Source organism: Cydia strobilella, chromosome 5, assembly GCF_947568885.1.
Source record: "Cydia strobilella chromosome 5, ilCydStro3.1, whole genome shotgun sequence".
Classification (NCBI taxonomy): domain Eukaryota; kingdom Metazoa; phylum Arthropoda; class Insecta; order Lepidoptera; family Tortricidae; genus Cydia; species Cydia strobilella.
The window spans coordinates 9406316-9429681 of NC_086045.1; the positions used below are offsets into that span (position 1 = coordinate 9406316).

Consider the following 23366-nt stretch of genomic DNA (forward strand, 5'->3'; position numbering starts at 1 on the left):
TTATATTGATTATCAAGCATAAGGATTTATAACACCCTTCCCAAAGAGGTCATCGACTCAGCTAGTGAGGCAATATTTGTAAGCAAACTTAAGAAAATGCTAATGTGTTTAGCTTGTTACACAATAAACGAATTTATATTCAGAACTGCTGATGTCCCAAACTGATGTAATTTCAAAAATAAATTAAAACAATGTAAAATAAAAAAAAATATTGTGATAATCTACTCTATTATGTATTATTGTGATAATGATGTGTATGCTGTGTGACGTGTAAAATTATTTAATAATGTTATCAATAAATTCCTCATTCTCATTCTCATTCTCATAAGACAAAAGTTTTTAAACCTTAACCTTTGTAAATTAACCTATGGAAATATTTATTTAAACGTTTCACAGTTCAAAATTGTCCCTATTCACCCCGGTTACAAAGTACCTACTATTTGAATTCTAACGCAAACTGAAATTGGTTAGCTATAGTAAAAACTAAATTTAAATCCAATCTTAAAACTACTGAAATAGTTTAGATATACGAACGAAAGTTAACAAAGTTTGCGCCATTTCAGTAAATTTCTGAACAATTACGAGTATGGTCTAGTCCAGTGTTTGCCTATATTATGCAATATGCTAATCTAGTTCAGTTCGCGTTTGAACTCAAATAGTATAGGTTTTGTAAATTTGCCAACCAGGGTGAATAGGGACAATTTTCAGCTGTAAGATTTTAATGAAATATTTCCATGAGCGCCACAAAAGTCAAGGTTTACAACCGTCGGTTACTAAATAGTAATTGATAAAAAAATTGGCAGCCCTGTGCCTTTACACCCTTAGGCGTTTCTATTTCAACTTATTGTATATCTATTAAGTACCAAAGGCGTCCCTTTCGACCCCTCATGTCGTCCCTATTGACCCCACTGCGTCCCTAAACCTAAACCTCGATTTTTATCGAAATTTCCATGGATAACCATTTTCGCAGTTTTTACTACCATTTACTATCACTTACCATTTGATTAACATGTTCTCAATGAAACCAGACCATCACTACTACACGACCAGACTACTTTATCACTCTCAGAAGTATCACTAACATATAAAACTTTTTAGGACGTTTTGGAGGACATAAACCATTCGGTAAGAGGGATCAATTTGAATTGTCAGTTTGACAATGACGACTTTCATGCCTTTCCAGTTTATGTATTACCAAAAGCGTATAATATGTATATGTCGGGGAAGGGCTGAATTGTGCCATCTATCGCCTTTAAGAGGCGTCTTATCACGCAATCTTTGACAAATAGAGCTAACTAGGGTGTTATGTCTGTACACCTGAGTGGCGTTCATCATAGAGTGTGCTATCAAAAACAAATGATATCCAAAAAAATTGAAGTTATGCTGCCAATGTATCTTCAGGAGAGAACGACCGGGAGAAGATGACGTCGGTGGCGGTTCTTGAGTCTAATCGTGCTTTGGATAAGAAATGTAACGTGTGCTGTGATTTGTTAATATGTAGTCTTGTGCAGTAAAGACTGTGAGTTGAATATTATCGTATTTCATTGAAAGCCCTCGTCACCCACGATTGAAGGTTCTGATGTGCTTCCGAGAGTATGATGACGCAGGTCGGTTGGTGTCGTCTATTAATAACATCACACAAAATTTAGATTTTTTTAGATTAGGTAAATGTCGTCGTCGATTTTTGCCCCTATTCACCCTACCATCCCTATTTACCCCGGTTGACGGTACCGTTGTTGGAATAACATATGAAGTGAACTATCGGGAAGGAATTTTTATTTCTAAGAGTAAATAGGAGGTTTATTCCTTATTAGGCGGAACTAGGTTTTGGCTTTTGCCTCAAATTTGCTTGCAAGAAAGCTAATGTTGAGTTACAAAACGATTTACGCCATTCAAGAGTAGATAATCCTCATAAATAGCAATTTGCGTCGTGACAAACGATCCGCGTTGCGCCGCCTCTTAGTTTGGAAATCTCGTATAATGCCGCTATTGTTAATTATACAAGTCACCGAGTCGCTAAACATACGATTTATTGTCAGCAAACTGGAACGGTGATACATCTAGCTAGCGTGAGATTTGTACGGCAGCATGTCACCACGCAATGAATGGCATAAAACATTTTGAAAAGTTAAGTAACATTTATCTTTCTTGCATCAAAAATAATGATCATCTGCTCATTCAAAAGATAAAATTTTAAATTATTTGCCAATGTGTTTGTACTCTTACTTATTCACTCAACCATGTGACTGCTTCGAGAACAAAATTTTAGAACAGCCGTACCGAGCGTTTATTCGGTATTTTATTTACCGACGCTTGTCAGGAACGGCTGGTTTACGAGTCGAAAAATCGACATCAGCCTCTCAACGGCGGAGTAATGTCAGTTGGATCGCGATCGACCGAAAAGATAACACGAATCGGGGTTCAGATCTAGCGGCTACGCGTTTTGGTAGAGAAACACTACCGGCAGGGACTTACCGCGTAAACTTCATGTTTTAATAGAGAGTTATCGCCGTATCAAATCTAGACCGACGATTAAGAAACAATGGCATATTAATAAAACGTTTCTTTTACTATTGCGAGACAAAATACGGTTTCCAAGAGCTCACGCATTGTTTCGTTAATGTTAAGTGCAGTGCGTTGTGCTGTAGTTCTTTAAGAGACATACCTAAGTTTTTTTTAACTAAAGTACTGTGATTTTTCAAGTTGTCCAGCGATGTAGAACTTACATAAGAGCTGTATATCTCTCAGTAACCACCAAGAGTCCTGGGCAGGGGCAAATAAAACAATAGAACAATGAAATACGTTGGACTGAAGCGCGCTCCGCTAATGAACTGCCACGCCGACACCAAACGCTCTTGGTATTAGAGCGGCCATTAGTTAATGTATAAATTATGGAAAACTGTACTTGATATTGAAATTGCGGGTTTTCTTCAATAGTTCTGGCAACTACTTAAACCATGTTGTGTCTTTGCTTTATTATTCTCAACTTATAAAAAATATTATTTTTCTTCTCGAATTCTTCTCTTTTTGTATATTTGCTATGGAAAGTATTACATGTAACATTTTGCTTGACTTCCTTTTCATACTCGAACCCAAATGGCACGACGATGAGGAACATTTAATAAATGTATTCTTGAAAGATGAGGACCATTTAATAAATGTATTCTTGAAAGCAGTTGCGATTTTAATCGGCACCTAAATAAAGATTTCCGATTCAGATAAAATGTACCTTAGTACTTTTTTATTTAAAAAATACTTTCTGGTTAATAACTCTTATTAACAATTCTAATGACTTATCCAGTTACGAGGCTCAAGAGCGCTCAGTCGCTGGTGCATCGGATGAAAAAGTATGGTTGGGTCCAGCGTGGTATGCGCGGAATGGGAGAGAGCATCCGGGCGGCTGCGATTGTTGCCAGTTATCACTGAATGTTTTCCACCGGGGCATTTTGTGCCGCCACAAAAAACCACATAAAGGGCGGGAGCGGCTCGTTTGAGACGCCGCCCCTGTGGGAAAATCGTCGCCAGAAAACTGCCACGCAAATAAATTATAAACTCTCGCATGTGGAACGCAGTCCGGCTTTACACGGCATACACAACGGTTCCTATGAAATAAGTTGAAAACGAGCTTGGTTGATGCTTTAATATGGAATTGCGAGGCGGATTTTTATAAGCGACCAATATATCGTAGGTAAAAAACGTGGTTACTGATTGATTTCTGAATAGATTTACATGCGAAGAAACTACGAGTAAGATCAAGAAAAATACGATCGCATTTGATATCAATGAAAAACTAACAATAACATTATGCCGTGCCAACTCCAATACGTCGATGCAAGAAGATCAAGAAACGATTTGTACATGCAAATCGTCGGCACAAGCGGCCTTTGTAAATGTCGCGCTATCTCACGGCGGCGAATCATTAGCGAAAACGGAGCCCGGAATAGAACTGACAGCGGGACGATTGCAGCCCGTGATGGATGACGGGGGTTATTACTGCGGCTAATACTCCACCGCTCACTGAAAAACTAACCAATCGACACCGTAACCCATTATCAATTCTGAGTCCATCAGAACGATCCGACTTGATAACGCATCGGTAAACCCAATTGATTGACATGACTTAAACACCACCATAATCCAACCCTTTCTTGCAGGTGCCTTTTGCATTGGCAACGTAAGTAGTTCAACCAATTTAATCAGTCTAAAGTAGTCTAAACCGTTATGTAAGGCAGGCCTTACTCCATAAGTAAGGTAGGTATTTCTGGTTTATTTACTTTAATATTTTAATATATCATATCGTATACCAACCTACTCTTAAGACCTTATTTACAACATTTATCAATTACTTCATTTTGTAATGTAAGCAGGAGCGAATTTTCCATCAAGATCCATATAAAATTTTGCGAGCACTGTTTTTTTTATGATATAGGAGGCAAACGAGCAGACGGATCACCGTATGGTATGTTTGGATATATTTGCACCTGTCGCCAATATTTTTATTTTACTAGTTAATTGTTCTGTAAATTCAAGAATGTCACTAAAAGCTCTTTTAATAGTTCTAAACGCCAACTCCTTTATAAAAGTTTGGCAAAATTATATGGGTATGAATACTTTTATACCGTGTTTTTTCGACTTCGTATGAAAACAGGTGCCATTTTATTTCTCTTATGAAATTATTTAATATTCAGACACAAAATTACTTACAAACTTAATATCCCTATAAATAAAACAAAATTAAATAACTGGCCTATAAAATTTACTCACATTACTCACATTGTTATTTTTATTCGATTTATTTTTTACCAATTCTTATTAAACATTGCATGACATACAAATTCTTAATCTTGACATTCTTGACATAACTATTAAATAAACAAATATTATATACCCTACATTTTCAACGTTAAATTTAATTGTTAATAATATCTCCAAGACATTAATAAATTTGTTGCAATATAATTTTAAATTACAATGTCTTAACCATTGTCATAAGACCTAGTTTATATAATGATTACATTAATACTAAAACCTAGCATACTTTAGATTTAAGACTATTGCTGTGCCCTACCAGGGTCCATGTGAAACCCACTATGTATGTACCACCAAATGTAAACCATGGATGCAATAAATAAATTATGAATTATTTAAAAACTAAATCTAAAAATAAATAAAACTAATCTTAAAATAAATAACTAAAAACTATTCCCCTGCGGCATGGTGCCGTAGATGCTGGCATGAGATCGACATTTCAGGTCTTAGCAATGATTTGACCTTCTTCTTTGGAACCTTGGAGCTTGTTATGACTTTGTGATATGTTTATTCTAATTTTCCTGCGAATACAAAATATTTGTGGCAAATCGATCGAGTTTCGCAAAAAACATTTTCTTCATTTTTGCATTAGGGTTCGAATGTGTAATATGTATGCATTAAAATGGTTTATTTTGATATGAATTACTAGTCAAGGGCTATATAAATAATATATAGATAGGTACGGATAAAATAAGCTCATCTGAAAATTTCGTATCTTAATGTGTTCATGTAAAAAAACTTTACGGGACAGGCCTTAAGTGTTTGGTAACCGGCTAACCGCTAAACAGTATAACTGCATTCAGGCAAATAAAAAGTCAAAAAGTGGAGTGGCTTACACCGAACATCCTGTAGCTAACTGGCCAGTAAGAGGAGGCAGCGTGAAAAAAATATAAAATCGGACGGCGGGACTAGACATTACTGCGTAACAGCGCGTCCATGTCGCTCGCATTGAAAAGTTGCAGAAAATGCATTGACGATAAGAAAAAATTCAGTCCGCCGAGCACATATAAGTACAGCATAGCGTTGGTTGCATTCCACGGGAATGCCTCGCATATCGCGACTTTAAACTAACCATTTACCGATTGCAGATACTCCATGGCCGACGAAGTAATCTGGTCAGATCGCTTCGGTCGCATAGTTGGTGCGACGTATAATTTTTAACCTAAATAAGTAAGAAATACTTCTTTTCATGGTGCGTTAACGAGGTTTCGAGGTAGCTTGCCCTGGTTATTCATTAAAGTTATTTGTTTAAGTAAGAATCTATGTTTGCTTTACATAACTAGAGTAAACAGGATTATTCAAGGTTTCGATTTTCTACAACTTGCTATTATTTTTAGGATTTCCATAGCTTGCATATTATTATTTATGTATCTCTTTATTAAAATTAACTGCTTTGCAAAGATAAATATGTATTTAAACGCACGTTCGTGTGACAAAAATAGAAAGGTACTCTTTTTTATACCAAGGCAGTGGCAAACAAGCATACCTATACTGTTTTTATCAAGGTAAAAATACCGTTCCGAATGGTAATACACGCGACTGTTTTATATATTTAAAACAAAATATGCGTAACTTACACACACAATACACGTAAGTTATATGAAATCAATTATGCGCCTAAGTCAGCTTGCAACTCTATTCGAGTTTGTGTACTATCTTGATGTCTCCGTCAGCGAAATGTATCTGAACTTAACGGTAAGTCTCGTCGTGGAATAACAAAAAGCAGTCCTGTCGTATTGCCACTACTTGTATCCTTGTCTCACACAGGATCCCCTCGAACGAACGAGCAGGACGCTCGTAGATTTAATAATGCGGCTTCTAATTTGAGTTGGTTTTAATTTATAGTGCGACAGCCGCGCGGGCTCGTCGTAGCAACCAGGACGCCTCATCAATCTTTGGAGCTGAGAATGGAGAAGGCTAAAACATCGCCCTGTTTTGTAAGAGCATGTTTCACGAGCGAAGTTGCTCCTGCTCCCTTATTACTCGCTTCCTGTCTTAACTCTAATAACCAAGTTGGGATAAAGAAGAATAAGAAAATAGATGGTATGGAGACCGTTAATTCGAATATTCAAACAATGACAGCTAATGCTATTAAATAGTCGAGATCTAGAAATTATAATTATGATGAATTGATGACCAACATTTGCAATTGCCTAAATAATTTTCCAATTCAAATGGGTGTTTTGTTCATGGATCTTTCGCAGGTTTTTCAGACACATTACAGCAAAGCAAATAAATTGATGTTAATACTCGTATAACCTGTAATGAAGCAGCTAAATAAGGGACACGTATCGGCGGCACGTGAAAATCAATGTAATAATTATACAGCCAACCTTTAACTTTAGGTAGGTACTATGGGATTCAGTCAGTATCTATTAATATCATGTAAGTTTCCTTATGTACCTATACTATGCGATGATATGATTAGACGTATGTACGTAATTTTAGTCTAATCTAATCTAATACTAACTCGATTTTACAAAACAGCTCTAACGTAATGTTATAAATATATAATCTGTTGGAAAATAATAATGTAGTTTAAAAATTAACACCAAGACCTAAATCGGAAAGTCAAAAAATCGAGACATCGACAGGTTCCTTGTTGTTGTATTATAAGTATTCTCTGATACTCACGTTTGTTCCAATTATCAATGCGAACTATGTTTTTTTAAGTCTATATTGCATTAAAATATGTTGGGTTTGCGAAAAATATTAAATTCAATTACTTTAAAAGATTTTTGGCCGCTTTGACACAACTCAATGTTATACCGAATACCTATACCTACCTATACATATTTGCAATAAATATTTTTTTAAATTCTGCTCAACTTTTGTTACACTTACTATTGTATGTATATGTATGTATAAACTCTTTATTTTACAAAACACAGAATACAAATATGGCACAGAATAGGCAGTACAAAGGCGAACTTATCGCTTTAAGGAATTTCTTCCGGTTAACCTTTAAGTACCTAGATGAGAATTGATGACCGGACTATTATATATAGTTTTTTTTTTACTGTAGCTGACAGGTTTTTTATGACTTTTCACCTCACCTATTCGGAAAATATGATCACTTTTACACACTTTTATTAAGCTTCACTGCGTATATTTGTAGGTGTATTTATGTGCTTCAAATCTTGTAACCTAAATTTGAACCACTTCCGGGTGTCTGAGTGAGCTGAAATTTGGTATACTTCCGTATTTCCGATGGTAATGCAATAACATGCTAACAAAGAACTGATCTGATGATGCAGTCGGAAGATAGCCAAAGGAACTCATGGATGGGAAATCACATTGTGTTCATTCATTTGAGAGGAGTGCTTGATAGACATGCAAAGGAGAGACAGTACAGTCGGCAATAAAAGTGTGTATTAAAAAATATTTTTGACGGTAGTTTGTTAATACTAGTTCCCATTCGCACAATAAATTATTTGTTGGTAGTTATTTTTCTTATAAAATAGACACATAATTTCAAGAGTTTGGTTCTGACCGCGGCCGGGGTCGGTTGTGTTCCGGGGGCTATTTACAATGGCATTCGCAATTGCATCTTGTCACCAGATGTTGACCGGACCGTGATAGTTTTTACCGACGCGAGCATCTAGATATGCAGTATACGTTTCTATAGAATATCTGCTTATCTTGTAACACGTGGGTTGGTTGTATGTGAAAGTGAAACAGTGAGTGGCAATGTTAACAGTGCAATTTACCGGTGAGATTTTTCCATTTTACGTCTTTTAAATAACGGTCCGTTCTTAACAGTGTTTGTATGTAGGTACAACTACATTCGGTGTTGTTGGGGTTTTTAGGGTTCCGTGCCGCTGTCCGTCTGTCCGTCTGTCTGTCGCCGGCCTGTGTCTCGTAAACCGTGATGGCTGGACGGTTGAAGTTTTCACGGATGATGTGTTTCTTTTGCCTGCAACAACAGATACTAAAAAGTACGGAGCCCTCGGTTGGCGGGTCCGGCTCGCGATTGTCCGGTTTTTTGAGTTTATCCCGAACGTGCAGGCTGACAGACGCGGGGGGCAGGGGGGGGAGGGGGCTCAACGAATTGCATTGTCTACACGATTCACTGCTGCAACATGTGGAGTGACAAAAAAAGGGTATCGCCACTACGCGGAATTAGAGGACTCTACCACTCAAATTTGATAGCTATGCAATCCAAGTGAGGTGCTATTTGTGTGTTTCTTTGTGGTGCTATTTCTTTATGAATTGTTTAAATGAGTGTTGTTTAAGTGACAACGTGCCGTCCTCTTGTGCTTGAAGTATGGGCATCTTGGTAGACTTAGTTTTTTATAAAGGAGGCAAGCGAGCGGGGAGAATTGCATGATTGGGAATTAATGTCAGAACGGCAGAACAATAACCAAGAGGATAAAATGCTACCTAGGACATCCTTAGACGCCCAAAACCTCATCTCTTAGAAGCCGCATAAGATATAGCTACAGAGCTCCATCCCGGCATCCCTCTGAGTGGCTCAACATGGCAGACGACAAAGGCGAATTCATCAAAGCAGCAAGAGAAATATATCAACTGGACGAAACCGACAGCGAATCAGAAGAAGAAGAACCAACACCTCGAATCGACGAGCAAACGTTATCTCAAGATGATATTGGCCTCGCTTGGCACAAGATGTTATGAAGACCGAAACGAAAACGACGAGAAGCATATTATCACCAACGCTCTCCCTCGACGACATAACCTACCCCACCTATCTTCCAATATTGGCTTAAGGCTGCATAGCCGGCTGATTATAACTATCCCTTTCCCATCCCAGAGCGTGTCACTCCCCATAAAATTACGTCCCCTGGTATGCCGGCTAGTCCGGAGCAGGCATGTTCCTGGCTGGGTGTGGCGTCTCTTGTCTTGTCTTGTCTTGTAAAATAGACACATAATTTCAAAGAAATCAATTGAAATGCACGCACGTGTCGCGTCGAGTTAGTCAAATCATTTTGATCTGCTTCATGGTATTGTAATTAATTTACCCAAGCAGCTGTACATTTAGAAACAGAAATTGAAATCCGATCTAAGACGAAATATTGTGAATAAAATGTATAATTGTGAATATCAATTCACGAGTACCTAAGGGTGTTAAAACAATCATGTTTTGTCCATTAAAATAGTAAAATAAGACGCTTTTTTTACTCGTGATTAGTGAGAAACTAATTTATTATTATTTAATATTTTGATGTAGGTAGGTATGTCATTTAAAAAATTAGGGCCTTAGACATACATTTTTAAGGCTTTCATCTTCATAACCTCATAATTTATTTATGAGTCATTTTATTCAATTTAGGTATGTACTAATATTTTCCTAATTTGCTTATAACAAGATTATCGCATTCCACATCTAATATAATCTCATCATTGAAAGATTATTCTGGTCCAGGATCTTTTCCAACAACCAACAACACAGTTTTTAAAAAAATAGTCACCTGTTAAAAAATATGGACTTGAATACATAGTTAGATTGGAGATTTTCTCTTCTTTACATCGACCTAATTAAACCCCGGGCCTTTTTCTGTCGGTATTTCGCTGTCCACTGCTAAATTAATGAAGAGCGACAAAAACTTCTAATTGTTCACTCCGACATCTGCCGTACTAAATCCGATGTTTCTATTAAAAGCTGGTGCAATTCGCAAACGGACACTTTTTGTTCTCCGCGAAATTTTTGACTGGGTTAGTTCCGTAACATACATACACACATACATACATACATAGATATGATTTTTTCCTAGACCTCTATATTTTTGTCAGACATATATTAAAATTACGTAGTTAGGCAGGCTACGTTTAATAAAATATCTTCCAATATGACATGATGATTACTACGGTAAGTATCTATTTTTGCTAAACATATTATTACCTACTTTGTTTTGAGTAATGATTCGAGGAAATCTACCGCGCATAATGCATGCTAAATTAGTTCGCATTAAACATTATTAGCAATTGGAAAGGTACCGACTACTGCCGACGCTGTTATATACATTTGTAACGTTTGATAACTTTATTGTACAGTCGACGTTAAATATATGATATATTTATGTTTACAACTTTACACTTTTGTACCTTAATTACTGCTTTGTATTAAGGCGTATTTATTTCATATGTAATATGACCACATCCTTACCTATTTCCCTACTAATACTCATACTATACATACATAATTATCATAAATATACACATCCTAATTTGTACCTTTTTTACTTTTTGTAACTTTGTAACGCATACATTTATACAGGATAACAAACTTATTTTTGCGTGCGTGTATGTGCCATACGTAACTTTCTAGATCGCGCGATAAGACAGGTAGAAAGTCCAGGCCAAATGCTCTGGCTTGTTTTTTTAATGACTATTTAGATACTTAACTTTAACCTGTAAATATTACAGATTGTGGCTAGAACCTTTTTTTGAATTTTTTTTAAAATAATTTGCACGCGTCTGGCAAGGTCAAAGACCCGACCAAATGTTCTGGGTTATTTTTTTTACGACTATTTAGATACTTAAATTTAACCTGTAAAAATTACAGATTGCCTAAAGAATATTTTTTTGGGCCCAAAAACAAATCATTAAAAATATAAGGGTTGATTTAGCCCCGCTACCCTGCAGCTGCAGCCAGACCGGCAGTGCTGAGTTAGGGCATGATAGAATAAGTACGAGTATCAGGCAAATTATCAGCTTGCCTCAAGAACCTACTCCAAAATGTCTACCAGCTCTCCGTCTATACGAACAGCGCAGTTTAGCAGGTATGAAGTGGAGCGTAGGTGCTTTTACAAGCCGACAGACAATCAAAGCGAGCACGAGCCCAATTGCGAAATAAAACGTACAAATAACAAGTTTAATTAAATTGCCAAGACCGTCCGCGCGGATGCGGGAACTATTCGATTCCAACTATAACGATAGTTTAACAAGTGAACTCAAAGTGAGCTTCATATCGAATGTTGCCTGCAACACACGTAACTACAGTGCAGTCAATCGAGAAAATTATTTCTAGGTGTATTCAGGATTGCGATATATTGCTATCCTACCAACTCGAAGCCAGTCAATTCGCATTTCACTCGCACGGAATTGAGCGTGTGATATCTAGGTACGTACATCAATAATCGGAGGGGATTAAATTGGTGCAAGCGATATGTACGACGATTTCCTAATAATAAATAAATGAATAATATTTAAACTTGGTGCAAATCATGAATCTAGTCTAGTATTAGTATGGATTGGGGCTGATTGGGCATAAGTGGTGGGGGGAACTGATAATCTTATGTATCTTTCAGTTGGAGTAGTAGAGAAAGTGCTATTATTGTTTGTCCTTGTCTCACTTTTTTTTAATCCCCACCGTAAATTTAGTATGGTTTATGGTGGGCAACAAATAACTCGACCAATCATATTGTCGCATTGCGTATGTTCTGTCCCTCACGGACGCACGCGTATAGCTCATCTATAGGATCCTACCATCTATGGTGCAAATAAATACACATTTACTCGAATATCTACACTTTTTTGATTTTATGAAATTAAATTGTTTTACATCAGCCATGAAATGTGTTTTACGAAAATATACGAAAAAAAGGTTTTTTTAAACAGTTTTTATAAAGTGGAGACGTATTGACGTGTCATGAAGACTAAGTGATTTGACTTGGTAGTAAAATAGCTATGGCTCAGGTCAGGGCTAACGAACAAGTAGGTACTAAATACTTTTATTTATGACAAATAGTAGATTGTACAACAAGCGCATAAAGCGATCCATTTTCACCCGAGGCAATTTATTGGTTCGAGCGCATCGAGCACCAATAATCGAGGATAAAAATGGAAATTTATGTCTGAGTTATACACTCTGCTTTTCACTTCGATTGTGAGTAAAATAAATCGAATATTTTAGATTATTTTACTGTATTTATTTAAGACTAAAGAAAATTGTACGTGGGCCGGTCGGGGGCGCGGGGCAAGCCGGTCGGGAGCGCGCAGGGCTGGCAGTTTGTTTGGCAGATTATGGACTTTATTGCTAAGTCATTAAGGGTCGTAATAGATGATCTTACTTCATACACTAGAGCTTAAAAGCGATTTTATGTCGTCTACGCACGACTTAAAGTCGAACTTTACGAGCATGAGAAGTGAAAAATATTTATTGATATGTTAGGCAATTGCCAAAAAGTCGTATATGTATACCTATATTAACTTCCTACAGGAATTAGTTTATAATAAGTCATTAGACTGTATTCATTCTCACGGGATTGCACTGTAAATGAAAGTAAAACATTTTTATTTGTGTGCCGCAAAATTTCAAATAACGATAGGCAATCAACTGAACACTGATTGTGAACTACAAGCGCAGGTCAGTCGATGGAGAGACATGCAGTCTCGTTTCTCGTTATACATTTTTTTAGGGTTCCGTACCTCAAAAGGAAAAAAACGGAACCCTTATATAATAGGATCACTCGTGCGTCTGTTTGTCTGTCTGTCTGTCCGTCTGTCACAGCCTATTTTCTCCTCTTCTATTTTAAGGGCTAAATGAGAAAACTCAAAAATAAAGTTTTTTAAACTATATCGTGTTACATACCAAATGAGTTCATTGTGAAAATCTCAAATATATTTTTTCTGTAATTACTTAGTTTTTGATCCGACCCCTACGGATTTTTCAGACATTTTACTCACGTTTCACTTAAAAAATACATTATAAAAAATTGTGTAATGCACGGATTCCTTGAAACGCGACTTGCACTTGGCCGGTTTTTCTCTGAAGACTGCGCTTAACATTTTCGTATTGTTCTCTAAATTGCAAATGAGAAAACAATTTTTACTTACTTCCATTTAGTGTAAAGCAAGCATAATCGCTACTAGGTATGTATTGTTGAACCACGGCACGGATAGCAATTATGACAACTGATTTCGCACAGCCGAGCCGTAATCCCCGTTTGTCACGTCTCTTGAGGGAAAAATTAAGATAAATAAGAGGCGAGAGGGTCCTTTCTCATTCATCTCTTCCAGACATTAGAAGGCCGAAAGTAGCATACGAGTATAATTAAATTTAAGCTTTATAGCATTAAGAGTATGGTTCATTTCGCCGAGATAATATCGAGGGTTCCACACCAGAGGTTCCACAAATAGGCATCCGAGAATAGAGCGAGGCTACTGGACAGACGGCGCGGGCGCAAACATCTCCAGAGCTGCAATTTTTTATGGTGACTAATAAATAAATTGTTTATAATTAATTATGATTAAAAATCGATTGTATTATATGAAAATGCATTTTTCAAATTAAAATTTAAGGGATATATAGGGTGTGTGTCAGTGAATGGACCGATAAGGAAATTTTAGACTATAAAATATTTAATTTAATTTAGCATTATCTTATGTGGGTACCCACATAACCCTATGTGGGTGTGGGTGGGATGAGGCGGGAAAAGTTTTAATAGCTCAAACAAGTATGCTAGTCTGTTTTCATTAATGCAGGTTTTGAGTAACATCCCGTTATTTTACATTATATAAATTGTAATGTAGAAAAATGGGAAATCACCAGTGAATGAACCAACATTTTCTAGTAAATGAACAGGTTGGCGCCAGTGAATGAACTACCGTTATAATTAGATTTATGGACGTTTAAGAATAGATGTATATTATGTTTTAAGGAAATTTTAGACTATAAAATATTTAATTTAATTTAGCATTATCTTATGTGGGTACCCACATAACCCTATGTGGGTGTGGGTGGGATGAGGTGGGAAAAGTTTTAATAGCTCAAACAAGTATGCTAGTCTGTTTTCATTAATGCAGGTTTTGAGTAACATCCCGTTATTTTACATTATATAAATTGTAATGTAGAAAAATGGGAAATCACCAGTGAATGAACCAACATTTTCTAGTAAATGAACAGGTTGGCGCCAGTGAATGAACTACCGTTATAATTAGATCTATGGACGTTTAAGAATAGATGTATATTATGTTTTGTTATACATAATAATTTTCATTAGATATGTACACATCTACTTCCTCCTACAGTCAAACTGTTAAAATTGATATTGTAATATTGTATGAATATTTAGTAATTGATTAAATAAATAAGAAATAATTTTATCTATCTAATTGCATAGTTAACTGTTAGGTATCAAAGGCATCCCGCAAAGTGTAACACTGAGTCTGAGCTGATTCGTGGTCGGGTAGGTTGTTCGAGGGATTAGTGGGAGTGAACCTTCCGCAGGTCAATAAGAGCAGGTAGCGTAACCGCGCGCACGGTGGTCGTCATTCAATACCTTGCTCGTTAGGGCAAGCTGAGATTTACTCATTATATTTCTATCAAAATAAGATTATTTTATACTAATTTCGAATATGTATTATAGGTATATCATAGGTATTAATAACAGGTCGTGAGTATTTATTTCTCTTATTTTATATTTCTCTTTATTTTGGTTTTGGCACAAACAGTCATTACAGAAAAGTGACATTGAAAAATATTACATATAATATTGACAATACAGTGCCGAAAACGTGATAGATTATAGTTATAAATTTGTTGCAACGGACCTGAATTAACTTAACTATAAGAAGAAGATGAAATTGAAAGAAGGAAGACGTCCAGTCGCTGACTGCTATCCCAGAACATGTCACCTTTAAATTTAATTAAATCAATTAACAGTAAAGTAACAGCAGGGTGTCATTTATAGGACATTAGCGTGCCAAATATTATTATCTGAGAGTCATTTAAAAACTTTGATTTTCAAGAGTTTCATTGCATAAAATAATTTGAATTTAAATGGAAATAGGTGTTCCGAAGCGGACCCCGGTCACAAAAAGCAGTATCTCATAGCTGCAAATGCAACCGGAATAAATGTCAAGAATCAAGATAATGATGAGCGGGTGAAGGTTTTTTTGATGGCAAACATATACAGCTGTTCTAACTAAAGTACTCGTACCCAAGCGTTTACGCATCCTATAGACGCTCGCAACTGCAGGAGTATCACATGAGCGTTGCCGTCCCTTAAAAAACCCATAGGTACACATCTTATTTGAATAACCTCATACTGTAGCACCTCGACAATAGCAATTCTGAAAAATTATTTATTTGTGTGCCTTAAACATACCGTAATAAGCAGAGACTACTCTAGCTGATTCATAATTTGCTATCATTAAAATAAATACCTTAGTACAAAAAAAAATACTGCATTATTGTCAGCAATATCAATGGACATTTCTTTGAATATCTTATTGTGAAAGATGATACGGAGTGAATAGCGTCGCACGTTTATTATAGAATGGTCGTTTCTTGCTGAGCTCGGTCGGTCGCGGTCACACGAGCCGGTCGAGTAAGCGAATGGGCAGAGTTCTACGATTACAGCATCCGGAGTGCCATCAACAGTTCATCAATAAACCACAGCACTGCGAATTATGCGAATTATCGTTGATCTGCATTTACTTGAAGTTTCTACTATCTATATGTATACCTACACAACCCCCTTATTCATAAAACTTTACGGGCCTGATTTAGTTAAATTATGTTTAATCCTTTTCTTATAAATACATAAGTCAAAATGACAGATAAAGACAAAAAAATTACAGCTAATTCAGGTCAGTAACGCGTTTATGAATAACGGCATATTTGTTTGGTTTGATTAATTTATTTAGTGTGTAATTAATTACCGAAATGGTGCAAAAAACTTTTCAATTAAAACCCTACACTGGTAAAAGCATTAAAACACTAAAAACACACAGGCATATAAAAAGGAACGAACGGCATCTCTTTTTAAGAGCTGAAGGAGTGTACGTAATAGAAGAGTTTAATTAAGGAACAAAGCCATCAGTGATGTGGCAAATGGCGTTAAATTCAATATCCCTAAGACAGAATACGTGATAAATCGTTCCGAATCGGCCATTAGATACGACGCTGCGTGAGGGCCTGAAGTGTCAGCAGTTTACACGTCTTATTGCTTGTCGCTGCGAGTCGCCGGCGTCTCCGCAATAAAAACATCAACCGTATTGACCAAAATAACTCTTGGCACCTATACGAAACTCCGACTGATACTGTAATTGAAGCTCTCCGCGACTAAAGAACTAGCGCATCGATACTATTGGAACTAAACTAAATTTAATAAGCAATTTACCTACTTCTGATTTGTTTGATGTACATAGTTTGGCAAACTAGTTTTGTCAGTAAAAGTAGATAAAGAAAAATTTTACTCATCTCTTTTGATTGTAGTTACAATATTAGCATAAGAGAAAAACAGCGAGATTCTCTTTGCCTATGCTTCACTGATAGGCAACTCTTGTCTAGCTATTTATTATGTTTTTTCAAAATTAAGTAGCCTAAGGGGGGGTCAAGAAGACAACTGTTGTCATCTTTTGTTGCCCCCTGTTGTAATAATGATGATTGTTTGACTAAGCTAGTCAATAAGGTAATATAGGGCTCTTATTGACCTATTTAGTTATAATATTTCACAATAATCTTGCAGGTCTAAAAGAGACCGGGTTTCTGAGGTTTTGCGAATATATACATAAGAATGTAAAATAAGGTAAGTTATGTTTTGGAATTTCACGTCACTATAGCTAATAAATGAATCTATCTACCTAGGTGGCTTAGTGTTTACGGTTCATTCATTTGTCATATTACTTCTTTTTCACCTCAGCAGCTCGAACAAGCCTACTTTCGTCACTCCCTGGAGTGAGGAAAGTGCGACTTTCCTCACTCCAGGGAGTGAAACAAAGTAGCTTTTTAATTTAGTGAAGGTCATGAACTGCCACTTCATACTTTTATTAATTTTTTTTTTGTTTTATTTTTATTATTATTCTGTGTAATTTGAAATACATTTTAACCTTTAATATGTTCTCACTACTGAGGTGAAAAATGATGTGTGCAACACGAGAGCAAGGTTATTTTACATCTCGTGTTTTTGGAGTCCCTCGATACGCTCAAGATTCTAACTTAGAATCACTCGCTTCGCTCGTGATTCAATTATAGAATCTTTCGCTTTCTCGGGACTCAAAATAAACACTCGCAAGAAAAATCAACTTTCCTCTCTTGTTGCACAAATAACTATTGTTTTCCCTGATTGTGAATAAAGTTAAGCTTACTATTTTAGTGAATTGAAGAAGTAACTAAAAGCCCTTTGTGGTAAGAGACCCAAAAATACTATGTAGTTATTTTAACTAAAATTAAAGTGGTGATACGCAAAAATATTGCATTGTGTTTAATGGGAATATGGTTTGTAAGCGAGACTACACCTACAAGTCAAGTAAAACGTGGTTTGGTTCCTATTCACAATTATAGGTACATTGCAATATTATCTGATGGGAGACCGTGCCACAGAATAAGTAATAGTATTATCATAACCGAGCTTTGCTCGGAAAACATCGAAATCGTTAAAGCCGGTTCCGAGATCACCGAAATATATAAATACAAAGAGGATATAATAGGATAGAGCGGTACTGTCATAGTAAGTTTTGTGCCACGTAAATTTACTGCCATCTATCGACACACGATTAAAACTTAAAATAAAAATATAATATATGATTTTGACCCATGTTCTTTCACTGATATGCGTTAAAATTGTTAAATAACAAACGAAACCGTCAACGCCATCTATACGAGAGTAGGCCAAAGGTAGTGGCGCCATCTGATCGAGAATCAAATTTTCTTGATTTTCGAGGCACGTTTTATCCTTAGACTGTATCCATCTATTACGGAGTTATATCTATCTTTGATAAATATATATATATGTACAAGAATTGCTCGTTTAAAGGTAACATAAATAGAGATGCAAGTGATACAAAATATTGTGTTATTTTTACTATACGCATTGTATTCTGTCTAAACGCATCAATTCATATGTAGAATTAACATTTTAATATAGGTAACTACTCAGTAGTCTGGAGGTCTACAAAATTGCTGTAGGAGATAGGAAGGCGTGGCGCGAGCTTGTGAAGGCCCTCTGCACCTCCTGGGGTGCCTTAGGACAACAACAACAGTCTGGAGGCCTATTCCGATAGTAATTTCTTGATATCAATTTGTAATTGGTGTGATCTGTCACTTTTTATAGCTGACAGAACGCATCCATTAAAAATAATCTACCTATCTAAACAGACCTACATTGTATTTAATTTTACATAATGCGCAAGAGATTGGCCTCCCTGATGCGCCGTGTTCGGGACAGCCCCAACAGCCTTCTGAATACTGCTACTGACAGTTTAGATTGTTCAATTGTTATAAAATGGAAAGCCATGTACACGGACTATAGAGGGGTTGTTGCATGTTGGGCTAATTTTGTTATTAAATTTATGTAGTAGATTTAGTTAAATTTAATTTATTGTATTTAGTTATGGACTGATGTTCAAAATTTATTTATTTAAATGTGGACAAATGTTTTTTTTTTGCATTAATTATTTTTATATGATTTTGACCCATGTTCTTTCACTGATATGCGTTAAAATTATAAATAACAAACGAAACCGTCAACGTCCTCTATACGAGAGTAGGCAAAAACTAGTGGCGCCATCCGAAGGAGAATCAAATTTTCGTGATTTTCGAGGCACGTTTATTCCTTAGACTGTATCCATCTATTACGGAGTTATATCTCACAAGTAATGGGCATTATAGGGTAGGTGTGTCAGATGTCAGATTACATCCACTTATAGGGGATCCCGACTTTGAAATGCGAAAAGAAAATCTTTAAGTACTCTTACTTAAATGTGTTATATTTATTTGTATTGCTCATATTGTCTATTTAAGGTTAATATTAGTTGCCCTTAAATAATATTTACGGTTTATTTTATAAATAATATAATTTGAAAAAATAGTGTTATTTTAGTTTCCGTCCACCTATGAGCTGGTTTTCGTCCACGTATGAGCTGGTTTTTGACCACTGCATTATTGAGTTAAAAATCGATTATACATTTCGTTTTGAGTTCTAATGTTATATAGAAATCATTTTTAGTTGGTTTTATAGCTGCTTATTTTCATACCAAATTCAACAATCCTTAATTTAAATTGATTCAGAATTAATTGTATAAAATACAGTTTTATTCACACAGTGTAGACAATGACAAAGGAGTGGACGTAAACTAAATGCCTGCTTTAATAGGCAATACAGATCATATTGAGAGAAAAAACAAATGTATTTAGTAGATATATTTAAATTAAATCACCATAATATTGTCTTCGGTTACCGCGATAGTTACTCATGAAATAAAACTATGAAAACGGATTATATTATTATTATTTTAGTATGTGGGTATTTTTGCATTTTGTAATTTTTCCTCAGTCACCCGTTGACCACGAACGCTGTAAAGAGTTCGAAACGTCGGGATGTATTATAAATTCAATATACGCGATATAATCCGTTTTCATAGTTTTATTTCATAAATCACCATACTAAATATTCGCCTAGCTATTTTGGTTTCCGTCCGTTCGTGGACGAAAACTAAATAATTCATAAAACTAAATAATATAAAAAACATCATAAAACTGATCACTTTTGGTTTTATTATTAAGAAAAAATACCTATAGCAAAGCTTAATGGATAAGATATCGTGGAGTACAACATAAATGTAATTTTATTAATTTGACTTCTTTTAGATGCAAATACAATATTAGTACCTAAATAAATTAAATAACTTCGTTGATTAAAACATGTTAAAAATTTGTTGTGAATAGGTATTTGGAATTAGATGTATTATTAGAAATATCTATTAATGTAGGTAATATTAATTGAAGTAATATTTATAATACTAATTTAAGCATTTGTGCAGCACATGTAGTGTTATTTAAATACGAGGGTAATTTTAAATACCTAAATGTGTTATATTTTAAAATCAACACTCTTATTTCATTATTGTGATGTAATAGACAAGGTCCTTTTTTTATAGTTTTAGGGTTCCGTACCTCAGAGGGTAAAAACGGGACCCTATTACTAACTCCGCTGTCTGTCACCAGGCTGTATCTCATGAACCGTGATAGCTAGACAGTTCAAATTTTCACAGATACTTGTAATTTGTTCTAAGATTTTTTTTTTGTTTTTCGTAAATAACTCGGAAACGGTAGCCCACAGTGTATTTTTTATGTGATAGCAAACGAGCCTCCTGATGGGAAGCAGTCGTCGTCGCCCATGGACATAAGCAACACATTTGGAGTTTTGGTTTGGAGTTATTTACGAAAAACTAAAAAAGCGACCATAGAACAAATTATAAGTATCTTTCCCACTTTAATATAATTATTTTGAAATATTGATCCTAGCGAAAATATGTACCGAACCTTTTTATGTCTTATGTAATAGAACATTTTTTTGCAAGAATTATTAAGGAAAACATAAAGGGACCTTTAAAATACCTACGTAATTTATTAAATCTTATAAATATCGAATCACTTTCTACCCAAAATTCTAGTAATTTGAGAGTCACAACTTATTAGAAATACAATTCTGAATTGCTACATTGTTAATGCAATTGATTTTTTGTATGAGTAGTCGATTAAATTTTTTTTTTAATTTAAACTGTTTATTTCATAAGAGGTTAGGTACAAACATTCATCTTAACTCAGTTACAATCTCTATATTTTGAGAGAGATTCGTTTTAGTTAGTTATTGCTTACATGTTATATTATATTATAATTACAATAAACAGAACCTGCAATTTGTATTCTTAGATGTACTCAATATATTGACAAAACTTAATGAAATATTGTCCCTAAAATAAATTTATAACTATTTTTTAGCCAAGAATCAGCAAACACGCCGGCAATGCTAGGAATTTATTCAAATATTTGAGGAATTTTGTTTGTTTGTTTTCACAGATTGAAATGGATACTCACGCCTTGGGAAAAATTTCGAATAGTAACAGTCCATTACACTTTTGGAAAAAATCACTGCATTGGTTACAATATCACTGTCAATGTTTACAATTCACTCGCACATTACGCGAAGAACGCCTGAGATTCCATTAAATAAGAGCACAAGTGACATCACTACGCGCAGATTGGAATACGTCAAATCGCATGCAGCCACCAACGCGACTGAACTATACGGCGGGCGAACGATACCATACCGCGTCTTTCGAAAATTGCGCCATCCGAGTAAGCACACTCAAGCGAAATTAACAACACAAAAGCACCTTGAGCACACTTCATTCCCGAGAACGCGCCTAATGCAGCCGAACCTAGCCTAGATAATGTTTACATCACGAAATGCTGACACCCGAACGACCGGAACTCGAAGCAAAGCAAACGCGACAACTATGTAAAATATTGCAGGATCGCGATCGCATTGTTGACATTCCCGAATAAAAATCACCAAAATATCGAGTTAATTGTATGAACACCACCTTGAATATAATATTTACTTACCTATTATGGTGTGCGAAGATGAGCTGAAGGGCCGAATTTTGATTAGATGGCGATTTCAGAGTAAATTTAAAGAATATACTCTTATTGGTATGCGAAGAATGGCACAAAGAATCCCGACAACGCACGCGACGAATGCGCACCTCGTTTGCGCATATGCTGACACAACTTCACGGACGTTACTCCCCTTGCCCCGCGCACACCCGATCTCTGCGCCTGTGTGCGTGTCCAGAGTGGTCAAACGTGAAATTTTGTTCATGTATACACTAACACACACAAAGTTTATACCTGCTGCTGCCTAGCTCCCGATCGCCGCCATCTTTGTTACGACGGAGAGCGAGGGTCTCTCCATTTCGCTTTAATAAGCCACTGCATGCCATCTAGCGGCAGCGGTTTATTTATGAACGCTAATGCAAGGTGGCGCTGATACTCTTGTCAAATTAGCAACTTTCGTATTAAAAAACAATTAGTTATTAGCTCCATTGCGAGTTTTATATTGTCACTTTAGTTAGATGATTTTTCTGATGTTACTAAACATTTTGACAGACATGACTAGAGACAGTTTGGCCTTATGTATCATAAATAAACCCTCAAGCTTGTAGAAATGTTAAACTAGTCTCTACATTTTCCGCGTCATGACTAATTTCCCTTTCGCCCCATATATTTTCTGGGCTAATTATTGTGAGGTCCTATTAATGAAATAAAACGTCAATTATGTAATATAAGTAAGCGGGATACGTATTAGTAGTTAGTCATTTATTAGGTATTCATTATGAAATAAAATATGAAATCCTCGTGATTCATAATAATTTAATGAATGAAATCTTATAATATGATTTACTTATACTTCGATACAATACTTATTAAATAATAATTATGTATTCAGTCGTGACACTACTTATCTAATAATAACATTGTTACATTAATCAATATACATACCTAAAAGTAAACCTTTTTTGTAACTTTCCTAATTATCATAATACAAACTTTTTAATCAAGTATAACTTTCGAAATGACATTTTATGTATTATAATTAAGTGCATCTTGTTAACATTATTCAGTGTTGTATTTCAATATACCTTAATTGTTTTTAACCAGTATCATCATCATCATATCAGCCTTTTTCGCCTACTGCTGAGCTTGCTTTCTTCGAATACGCCACTTATCCCGGTCCTGAGACCATCTCATCCAGAAGTGAGTCAAGTGACCCGCAATCTTCCGAATGTCGTCCACCCAACGACTC

The 23366-nt window shown here is 35.7% G+C and overlaps 2 protein-coding genes across 4 annotated transcripts in view; one reads left to right on the top strand and one right to left on the bottom strand.

Annotated features, from left to right (window-relative positions):
• Positions 1–21924, bottom strand: part of LOC134741679 (protein scalloped) — a 73961-nt gene extending 52037 nt beyond the window's left edge. The window contains exon 1 of one of the 2 annotated variants that reach the window (XM_063674551.1): positions 21596–21924. The gene's annotated coding sequence lies outside the window, so the exon portion shown is untranslated. The remainder of the gene's footprint in view (positions 1–21595) is intronic. The other variant, XM_063674553.1, reaches the window with a different exon arrangement.
• LOC134741701 (troponin I) overlaps positions 1–23366 on the top strand; it is a 443517-nt gene that overhangs the window by 286255 nt on the left and 133896 nt on the right. The gene's annotated exons all lie outside the window — the stretch shown is intronic.